Below are 12,067 nucleotides of genomic sequence, written 5' to 3'. Positions count from 1 at the left end.
AAAAACAGAAATCAATATTGAGATAAAATTAAAATAGGTACAATTTGTGACTTAGCATAAGGCATAGATATACCCTCATCATCCTCATGAACACATAGACCTTAATACCACCACTCTGTTTGTTACTCTTCCTCCTCTTAAACCCAGAAGCACTTTCTGAGGCAGCACATAGCTCCAGCTGTCTGGGTCTCATAGCAACTTGGCAGCATAATGCTTCTAGGCTGAAATCCCAACTTCCATGGATTCATGCAGTTTCGGCCACAAATATTTACCTTACCTGGCTCCTGGGGCTAATTAAAAGGGTAGGGCTCCATTCCACTTGGCTCTCCCCTAAATTGCTTTCAGAGTCAGAAGCAGCTGCCGGACAAGAATGACAGCCCCATAATTCATCTCTACATTCACACCAGTGACTCCTTCACAAATGTCCTTTTCAAATTAGGAAAAGGGTCCGTAGCCATACCCTGCTCTTGCCACTCTCCTACTGGATTTGAAATTGCATCTCCTTATAATGATCTCTCCTAGAAGCTGAAGTTATACTTAGCAGCACATCTATCTTCCAACTGCCTCCGGAAGAGAGAATCTCAGGATCAAATACTGAGAACTTATTATACCAGTTAGAACACAGCGTTTCATTGCAAATGTTTATTATTGTAAAAATGATACATGTTTACTATAAAAGATTTGAGAAGGTGAGAGGCGCCTGGGTGGCTCAGTCACTTAAGTGTCTGACTCTTCATCTCAGCTCAAGTCTTGATCTCAGGGTCATGAGTTCAAGCCCAGCATTGGGCTCCATGTTGGGCATGAAGCCTACTAAAAAAAAAAGAGAGAGAGAGAGAGAGAGAGATTCAAAAAGATGAGAATTGAAAAGTGAATTTTTCCCTCTCTGCTCCCTCAGCCCCTGTCATGGACCCCAGTGAATGTCTTTCTCCTTGGTAACGTCTATTACCAGTTTGGGCCATTTTCTATGCATATACATGCAAATAGAGAAATATTTATTGGCATTTAAATAGGTCACCCTAAAGGCTTGAAGTAATTTCATGATAACAAGCAAGTCCAGATTTGATAAACCATGAAATGGAATCACATCGCAGTTCCCTGGCAGGAATTGAAGACTCAGCTCTCCTAGCAAAGCAGAATAGCTGAGTTAATCCAACAATTCAGAACAGGGTCAAGATACCAAATTCAAATCACCAGACCCAGGAAGAAACCAGACAGGAAGTTAGGTCACAACTCTGAAAATAGACTTAAAGCTTGAGTGGGGGATGAAAATTGATGGAGAAGCTGGAAATAGAGTCTGAGACGGGCTCAGAGTGCAGGGTCTGGTCTGGAGGGGAGGAGAAGCACCATGGGGTCTACTGTGGTCACTGGGGTGATGGAAGGTAGTAGAGTTGGAGAAGCCAGGAAAGCAAGATGGGGTTTTCCTTAGAGGAAAAGTGGAGATATTGCTGGGAAAACAGAACACATCCACAGAGTAAGAGGTGCTGAGGAAGGCATCAGGCTGAAGGCTAGAAGGCATCTATCTGGAGAGTTATGAGGCTGAGAAAGATGAGAGAGAGAGAGAAGTAGAGAGAGAGAAAGAATTCCCTCTTAGGGGAATTCAAATAATTTCTAACAATATTATATGTTGCCTTTCAGGTGTTTCTCTTTTGTATTTTTTACGGTAGTAAAGTATACATAACACAATTTTAACCATTTTTTAGTGTACAGTTCAGAGACATTAAGTACGTTCACATTGTTGTGCAACCATTACCACCATCCACCTCCAGAATGATTTTAATCTTGCAAAAGCTGAATCTCTGTCCCCATTAAACCCCACTCCCCAAGCCCCTGGCAATCACTATTCTACTTTCTGTCTCTATGAATCCAATGACTCTAGGTACCTTATGGGTCAAATCATACAATATTTGGCCTTTTATGACTGGCTTACTTCACTTAGCATAATGTCTTCAAGTTGCAGCCATCTTTTTTTTTTTTTAAGATTTATTTGTTTTTAATAAATAAAGAGAAGAAGCAGAGGGAGAGGGAGAGAGAACCTCCAGCAGACTCCTCACTGAGTGTGGAGCCCAACACGTGGCTCCATCTCACAACCCTGAGATCATGACCTGAGCCGAAACCATGAGGCAGATGCTCAACCAACTGAGCCACCCAGGTGCTCCAAGGTTTATCCATGTTATAGAGTGTGTCAGAATTTCCTTCCTTTTTAAAGCTGAATAATGGAGAATGCAAGCTGGTGCAGCTACTCTGGAAAACAGTATGGAGGTTCCTCAAAAAGTTGAAAATAGAGCTACCCTACAACCCATCAATTGCACTACTGGGTATTTACCCCAAAGACACGAACGTAGTGATCTGAAGGGGCATCTACACCCCAGTGTTCATAACAGCAATGTCCACAATAGCCAAACTATGGAAAGAGCCCAGATGTCCACCGACAGATGAATGGATAAAGAAGATGTGGTGTATATATATATGGAATATTATGCAGCCATCAAAAAATGAAATCTTGACATTTACAACCACATGGATGGAACTAGAGGGCATTATGCTAACCGAAATAAGTCAGTCAGAGAAAGACAATTACCATATGATCTCGCTGATATGTGGTATTTGAGAAACAAAGCAGAGGATCATAGGGGAAGAGAAGAAGAGAGGAAGAAAGGAAACAAGATGAAACCAGAGAGGGAGACAAACCATAAGAGACTCTTAATCTCAGAAAGAAACTGAGAGTTGCTGGAGGGGAGGGGGGTAGGGAGATGGCATGGCTGGGTGATGGACATTGGGGAGGGTATGTGTTGTGGTGAGTGCTGTGTATTGTGTAAGACTGATAAATCACAGACCTGTATCCCTGAAACAAATAATACATTATATGTTAATAATTTTAAAATTTTTTTAAAAAATAAAGCTGAATAATATTCTATTATATGTATCTATCACTTTCTTTATCTACTCATCCATTTATTCATGGACACTTGGGTTACCTCCACCATTTGGATACTATGAATAATGCTGCTATGAATATTGGTATACTTTCAAGTATTTTTCTAAATAAAACATTTCAAGCCATGAAAGATGAACAGGGTTTTTTTGTTTGTTTGTTTGTTCTTTTTTGTGTGTTTTTCTTTAAGGAGAGAAGGGAATTCCTGGGGGAGGGAAAGCATGGATAAAAGTGTGGAATGGAGAAACACAGCTTGATCAATGAAGGGTAGGAGACTGATTGAGGCAGCAGCATGGAAGGGGGATAGAGTGAAAGGTGAGGTAAGAAACATGAGTATGTCAGGTCATTGAAGTCTGAAAGTACAAAAAATAATAGAATATATTCACTACCCAGTTGTTTCATATCTCAATATTTTGCCATATTTTCTCTTTTAAAAAAAAAAAAACAATATTCTGGATACAACTGATGCTCCCTGCACCAACCCTCATCCCATTCTTTCACTTCCCTTCACAATGGCACCCATTTTCCTGAATTCCAAGTTTCATTTTTTCCATGTTTTATGATTTTACTACATATGTACATCATGTGTTTTCATACTTTTAAACTTTATTATTATATGAATGGCATCATACTTTGTATACATCCTTTTCTAACTTTTTTCCTCAATAACATTACATCATAGAGATTTATCTAGATTATTTCATCCCATTGTATGAATATTCCACACTGTATTTTCGCAGCATTATAGCATTACAACGCTATAATGAACATTCTTGTACATTTTCCTTGTTTACATACGTGAGACTTTAGGCTATTGACCTAGATGAGGAATTGCTGCTTCTAGAGTAACATGCATCTTCAACTTTATTTGTAAAGTCAAATTGCTTTCCAACAAAGTGGTTGTATCAATTTATACTTCCACAAGCAGTGAACAGTCATTTCCATTTTGCCCCATTCTTGTCAACAATATATATTGTCAGATGTCTACATTTTTTTAAAGTTGGTAAGATAGCACACTGGATAAGAGCCAGATTTTTGAGCAACACTCTTGGTGTCCAAATTCTGGCTTTATCACTTACTAGTTGTATGAGCTTGGGCCTACTTTCCCTTTCTGGAAGAGAAAAGAGCTAGGAGTACCAACCTCATGCATTTATTGCAAGGTTTTTTTTTTTTTTAAAGATTTTATTTATTTATTTGAGAGAGAGAGCATGAGAAGGGGGAGGGTCAGAGGGAGAAGCAGACTCCCCGCCGAGCAGGGAGCCCGACGCGGGACTCGATCCCGGGACTCCAGGATCATGACCTGAGCCAAAGGCAGTCGCCCAACCAACTGAGCCACCCAGGCGCCCTATTGCAAGGTTTAAGTGTGTTAACACATGGAAAGCATCTGGAACAATGTACAGTTAGTGCTCAAAAAATGTCATCCCTGTTTCAGAATTTTGAGTTGGCCATTCAAGAATTGTTTTCTGTAAACTTCTTATTCCTTTCTTTACCCTTTTCATATTGATTTGTAGGTATTCTTTAAATTTCCTGAATAATAATCATTGTATTTATATGTTCCAAATATCTTCTTTTGGCCAGTAGTTTGTCATCTCAGTTTTTATGACATACTTTGTCAAGAAGATTTTTTGGTTTTATTTTTTTTCAATAATCCAAGTTTTATTAGAGGAAAACTTCTAGTCCCCACTTCTTGTCCATGCAATACTCCAATTTTGGCCAAAAATGGGGGTGAGGGTTGGGGAGGATATCAGTTAGTCCAAGATCCAAGATCCTAGCAATAAAATTGTCAAACCAATTGTCATGAAGTTTTTAATCAGAATCTAGTCAAATGTATCATCCCATTTTTTTTCTTGTTTAATTTTTTTCCTCATTTTGGTCATAAAAATATTCTCAAATATTTTCTTTTCTGAAAGTTTTTAAAGTTTGCTCTTCTAGAATTTTAGGATTTGATCCACCTGGAATTTAATTTTGTGATTAGTGTTAAGAAAGGATTTTTTTTTTTTACTCTGACCACTTTTCCACATGTGAAAACAAATGTTTTGGTATCATTAATCAAATTTTCAGTGCCACTTCTTGTCTTTCTATATATGTTCAGGTCTGGTTTTAACCTCTCTGTTTTACTCCATTACTCTATTATTATTATTAATTTTGCCTGCAACAAATACAATAACACATAATAGTACAATAGTAATATTGTAATTCCTTACAATAGCTTTAATATTAATCTCGCCATTGCCATCTTTGTTGAGCTAATTCCTTTACCTGTATGGTTCCAAGTTCAAGTTGGCCAAGAAGAATTTGTGTGAGACCTTGGGATGTGGAAGTGAAGGGAGGCTCTTACTTTGTGAAGGTCTTCACAATTAGATGGACTGACTGACATACAGACATGGAAGTAACAGAAGGATTCCAGCTGGCCCTTGCTCTCTTCTGCTTTGCATTCAGCTTTTCTTCCCAGCTGCTGGTCGTATAGCTCCAATTGCTGGTCTTGCAGCTCAAGGTCCCCTACCAGACACTTGGCTAAGATCCATAGATGAGGTGGGTGCACAGAAGCAATAGTTTTGCATAGACCTCTCCAGGCGCTCCCCTCTGCAGTACAACCTCGGTAGCTGGGTGTGCTTGGCTTCTTAGATTTCCCTGTAATCTCTGACTTGTCTACCCACACCAGTGCTCCTAGAGGACTGGATGAAGATTCTTCTTTGATCCTCCAGCTTTTCCTTCCAGACCTTCATTTTGCCAACTCCTCCCATAGTTGTAAGGTCCACTTCCTAGAATGAGCCACTTATGTCATTACACTCGTTGCAGCTTTGCTCTCTTGACTGAACCCTGACTGACACACTGAATATGGTAGAGTGAGCCTTCCCATTTTACTCTTCTTCAAACTTCTTTCTCCTTTGCTCTTTCATATGACTTTTTGAATCATCTTGTCAAGTATACCAAAAAAAAAAAAAAAAAATCACCTGGGATTGTTTTGGATTTATTAATTTGGGGAGAACTAGCATTTTTTGTAATATTTAGTTTTTAAAAAATTATTTATTGATGTATGGCAATGCAAATTATTTTTTTTATTTTTTATTGTTATGTTAATCACCATACATTACATCATTAGTTTTTGATGTAGTGTCCCATGATTCATTGTTTGTGCATAACACCCAGAATGCAAATTATTTTTATACTAATCCTGTATCTAGTCACTAGCTGGTACCTTATATTTGTTCTAATTGTTTGTATTTTCTCTTAGCTTCTATAAATGCAATACTATTCCTATGAGTAGTGATACTTTGTTGTTGTTGTTGTTGTTGTTGTTGTTGTTGTTTCTTTTCCAATTCTCATGGCTTTTCTTTTCCTCTCTTACTGCCCTGACTGGGACCTTCAAATAGTGACTGGATGGAAATCACTATTGGCATCTTTTCCTATCTTGATATTAAAGGGAATAATTCTAAAGTTTCACCACTAAATATAATGTTTGCTACAAGTTTCTGATAGGTATATTTGTTCAATTAAGATAATTCCCCCTACAGGGGTACCTGGGTGGCTCAAATGGTTAAGCATTCATCTCTCGGTTTCAGCTCAGGTCATGATCTCAGGCTCATGAGATTGAGCCCCATGTTGGGCTCCATGCTCAACACAGAGTCTGCTTGGGATTCTCTCCCTTTCCCTCTCCCTCCCCCTCTGCCCCTCCCCCTGCTCACATGCACTCTCTCTCTCTCTCCAAAATAAATAAATAAAATTTTTTTTAAAAAGATAATTCCCCCTGGGCGCCTGGGTGGCTCAGTTGGTTAAGCGACTGCCTTTGGCTCAGGTCATGATCCTGGAGTCCCAGGATCGAGTCCCGCATCAGGCTCCTTGCTCAGCAGGGAGTCTGCTTCTCCCTCTGACCCTCCCCCCTCTCATGCTCTCTCTATCTCATTCTCTCTCAAATAAATAAATAAAATCTTTAAAAAAAAAAAGATAATTCCCCCTACAATTCATAGAAAAAAAAAAAAATCCCCAAATAACCCAATTAAAAAACGGTCAAAGACTTCAACGGACATTTCTCCAAAGAAGAAATACAAATGGCTAGCAGGTATATGAAAAGGTGCTCAACATCACTAATCATGAGGGAAATGCAAATAAAAACCATAATGAGATATCATCTCACACCTGTTAGGATGGCTATTCTCAAAAAAGCAAAGGTAACAAGTGTTGGCAAGGATGTAGAGAAATTGGAATCATTGTACACTGTTAGTGGAAATGTGAAGTGGTGTAACACTATAGAAAACACTATGGAAGTTCCTTAAAAAATTAAAAATGGAACTACCATATGATCCAGCCATCTCACTCCTGGATATATATATAGAAGAAATGAAATCAGGATCTTTAAGACATATCTGTACTTCCATGCTCATTATACATTATTCACAACAGCCAACATATGGAACAATCCAAATGTCCATTGATAGAGGATGGATAAATAAAATGTGGTCTATACATACAGTGGAATATTATTCAGCCTTAAAGAAGAAGTAAATCCTAATCTTTGCAACAACATAAATGGACCTGGAAGATATTATGCTAGGTGAAGAAGTCAGTCACAGCAGGACAAATACTCCCATGATTTCACTTATATAAAAGTGTGGTTAGAATGGTGGTTGCCAGGGGAAATGGGAAATTAGGAGATGTTCAATGAGCATAACATTACAGTTAGACAAAATGTTTAAGTTCTAGAGATCTGCTATGCAACATAGTATTTATAGTTAACAATATGGTTTGTGCACTTAAAAGTTTGCTAAATGGGAAGATCTCATGCTGTTTTCTTTACCCTCCACACTCCCTCCAAAAAGCAAAGGGACTCAAAGAAACTTGGAGGTGATGGATATGTATATTACCATGTATTAAATATGTGCAGCTTTTTAGTATATTGATTATGTATACCTCAATAAAGCTGCCTAAATAAATAACTTTTTAAAAAATGTCAGGCTGGGGTGCCTGGGTGGCTCAGTTGGTTAAGCGACTGCCTTCAGCTCAGGTCATGATCCCGGGGTCCTGGGATCGAGTCCCACGTCGGGGTCCCGGCTCAGCGGGGAGCCTGCTTCTCCCTCTCTCACTACCCCTGCTTGTGTTCCTGCTCTCGCTGTCTCTGTCTCTGTCAAATAAATAAATAAAATCTTTTAAAAAAAAAATGTCAGGCTTAGGTAACAGTGAAAGGGTAGGTTCTTGTCTTCACCAAGGAGAATTTGGGAAGAGATTCCATTCGCAAATTGTTCCCTAAAATGGACAACTTAACATTTGCTAGATCAAATAGTGTCCAATATTCAGAATAATTCAAGTTTTGTGAAATAAATGTGTACAAAATAAAATTCCTTCTTATTTGTATTTCCTGTTTTTTTAAATTGAAAGAGTATTACATTTTAACAAATTATTTTTCTGCCTCTATTAAGATAAGTATGTGCTTTTTCTCTTGCTCTTTCTCTTTTCAATTTGTTAATGTAGCAAATTATATTGATAGATTTTTTTTTCTAAGACTAAAACATCCTTGCTTTCCTGGGATAAACCCAGTAGTGTATTATTATTTTTGTTAAGTCAGTGACTTTGCTGAATTTTATCAGAATTTATACCTTTGTATTTGTAAGTAAGTTAGGCTTACAATTTTCCCTACTATCCTTGTCTTATTTTGGATTCAAGTTTGTGCCAGTCTAATAAAGTGAGTTTGGGGGTTTTCTTTCTTTTCATACTCTATTTCTCTAGAATAGTTCATAGAAGATTGGAACTATATGTTCTTGTAAATTTGGTAAGATTTGCCTGTAAGAAACTAACTATACCTTAATTCATAATGTGGGTAGATTTAACCACTGATTTAATGTCTTTCAAGGTCATAGGATTTAGGTCATTTATTTCCTCTTGAGTCAGTTTTAATTGTTCACACTTTCCTAGAAAATTGACCGTTTTGCATATTTCAAATTAGTTGACATAAAGCTGTACATGATTGTCCCTTGTTACCTGTTTTAATTTCCAGCATATTTGTGGTTATGTTGCTTTTCAATTCCAATTTCAATATTGTTTTGGATATCTTTTGAATGTAATGCTATGGTGAGACTGGCCATAAGGAAGCCCAGTTTTAAATGGGCTATAATGGCCAATTCTTACAATAGCCCAGAGTCTGAAGTAGGAATAGAAATAGAAAGACCACTAGAACTATTTCCCTACAACTTCTGTCTACTGCCCCTAATTCCTCCCTGTGAAATTGCATAACCTCAAATGCATGCTTGTACATATTCCTTAGAAATTCATACTCTTGCATAAATGCAAAATGGTGGTGGTCTATTTTCTCTAAGTGCTCAGTCCATTCAAAGAACAGAAGACAATAACATATCTCTCCTGAAATGTATCTCCTGCAGCTTAAGTATCCTCAATTTTTCTAACAGTTACTCAAATATCCTGGATCACAAGCTCTTTGCCAGCCCTCTCCTTCTAGTGATCCAACCCAGTGTACCAGCATCCTAAACTGAATCCTTTACTGCAGGTGTGGTTTGACCTACACAAGTAGGATGAGTCCAGTAGGATGGGACCCCTCCATTAGTGCTTCCTAAAATACACTGATCTGCTCACTCCATCACATTACTGACTCATGTTACTTTTGCAGTCAACCAAACATTTGGGGTTTTTTCACACATGCTGTGGAGGAATCTTTATTCCCAAGTAATACAGGAGCAAAACTTCATTATGTGATTTCTTAGTCTACCAGCTTACAAAGAGAATTTAAAGCATATCTGAGCCATAAGCAAGTATCCTTGTGAACAAGGATGGGGGAGCTAGTAGACAGTCCTGTCCTCAGCAATGTGGAGGAAGAGATCTTCCTTTGTAAAGAAGGCATGACAGCTGGGTCATACCACAGTACAATTGCCATGAACAGGGAATGAAAAATAATTGCCATTTATTGAGAACCTACTGGGGGCCAAATCTATGTTAGGTGCTCTACATATGTTATCTAAACTTTAGTCCTCCTAACAACACCGAATCAAGGTGTAAAGATGTAAATAAATAAATGCCACATAAAAATAGCTGCATTTTATTTACGAGGAAACCAAGACTCAGTGCATGACTTGCACAAAAGCTGAAAAGCAATGGAGCCTTATTTGACTCTAAAATCTGTGTAATTCCTTCCACACAGCCAGCCAGGAGTGAGTAAATGTGGGTGGAGGCATCAAGTGGCAAGCAGCAAGGGCACTTGTGTAATGCTTTATAGTTTAATGAATGACTTTCACCTACATTAACTCTTTTAATTCGATCCTTATAACATCCTCATGTGGTAGGCAGAGGAGGTGATACAATCTCTATTTTACAAGTGAAGATGTCAGCACTCCGAGAATCAAGTGACCTACCCAAGGTCACCCAGCTAGCCAGTGAGGTTGCAGGGCAGACCTTAACCCCAGGCTCCCCGTCAGCAAGCGCCATGTGACCACCCCTCCTGGCCGCTGTTTAGGGCAATGAGGACATCAGAGGGCTGGAGCAGGTGCTTATGACCAATGTGGATGTGGGAAAGGGGTTCAAAACCCAAACCTTCCCAAGAAATGTAATGCTGTTATTATTTTTTAATCATCTCGAGGCTTCAGGAGGCACAGGAGAAGGAAAGCCCTGGCTAATGGCCCAAGAAGCAGAGCAGTTTAGGACAAACAACATTGCTGTTTCTTCCACACAAGGCGAGGCCACCTTTTACCACTGACACGACTGGTGCACTAGATCATTGTGGGGAAGGGGGCTGTAAACCTACCGACCAGTGGACCTATCGACCTTCATTTGATTTCTTCAGCAAAGCTAGAATCTTAAAAACAAAAACAAAACTTAAAACGAAATCAAGTGTGTTCATTTCACAATCCATTGTAGACATGTAAATTTAACATCAGTCCAGTATGCACAGAACATCTGGTGTAACCAGCTACTAAAACTCCACTTAAGTCAAGCACCATCTTATTCAAGCCCTCAAAATAGAGGCTTTGTCTGCTAATTGCGATTCACCTGCTGGTAACCGGTTCCCATGTGGTCCCAACTGAGACCAAATCCCCCCAGCTGGGAGGTTCTCTTTTTCCCTATGCCACCGATTCACATCTGTTGTCCTCTCTCAAACCTGGCTGAGAAACTGTTCTCCTGGAGGACCCTAAATTACCCAGGGAATTCTGCATGCCCTCAACACACAAGCCAGCATCTTTACCTGTTAACAGATGGTGGACATATGAAAGTTCCTTAGAGTTTTGTTTCTTCAACCAAGACGTTACAAAATCCGGGAGCAGACCCTGAGCTTTTCTAGTGCTTTCCAAGCCTCACTGTAGTTCAAGTTCACCCAAGCACCTTAAAAGCACATACAGATGGGGCACCTGGGTGGCTCAGTCGGTTAAACATCTGACTCTTGATTTCAGCTCAGGGCATGATCTCATGGTCATGAGATCAAGACCAGTGTTGGGCTCTGCACTGGGCAGGAAGCCTACTTAAGATTTTCTCTCCTTCTGAGCCACCTCTCGCCCTCCACCAACTCATGAACTCTCTCTCTCTAAAAAAAAAAAAAAAAAGAAAAAAAAACATATAGATGCCTGGCCTGCTCTCAGAAAGGATTCTGCTACAGAGAAATGTGTTAAACCACATAATGTTTCTTCCACACCGCCAGCCAGGAGTGTGGCCATATCAGCATGTCAGCAAGATGCAAACTATGGAAAAAAGAGATGAAGGGAGAGCTTGTAGATTCAAAGAGACTTAAGAGACCTGACAGCCAATGTGACATTTGAACTTAGTTGATTCTCATTTCAAACAAACACAAGGTAAAAACAACAAACAAAAACAAAAGAGAATTTGTAAATTTGGAAGGCAACTGAAATTTTGAACATCATTTGAGTATTTAATGATATCATGGACTTTTTGCTATTTTCTGTTTAGATGTAATAATGGTATTGTGGTTATTTTTTAAAATCACGCAAAAAAAACTCTGGTAGAGAAAGGTACTGAAATATTTTGATAATATTTGAGAATAATATGATGATAAAATGATACGATATCTAGAATTTGCTTCAAAAAGGAGTAAATAGAAACCTAGATGAAGCAAGACTGGCCATTAGTTGATAATTATTGCAGCTGGGTATTAGGTTCATGGGAGTAAGTGGGGTTCATTATGCT

This window comes from Neomonachus schauinslandi, chromosome 5 (genome assembly GCF_002201575.2).
Source record: "Neomonachus schauinslandi chromosome 5, ASM220157v2, whole genome shotgun sequence".
Lineage (NCBI taxonomy): Eukaryota > Metazoa > Chordata > Mammalia > Carnivora > Phocidae > Neomonachus > Neomonachus schauinslandi.
The sequence above is the reverse complement of the archived record's forward strand: the minus strand, read 5'-3'. Positions refer to the sequence as shown.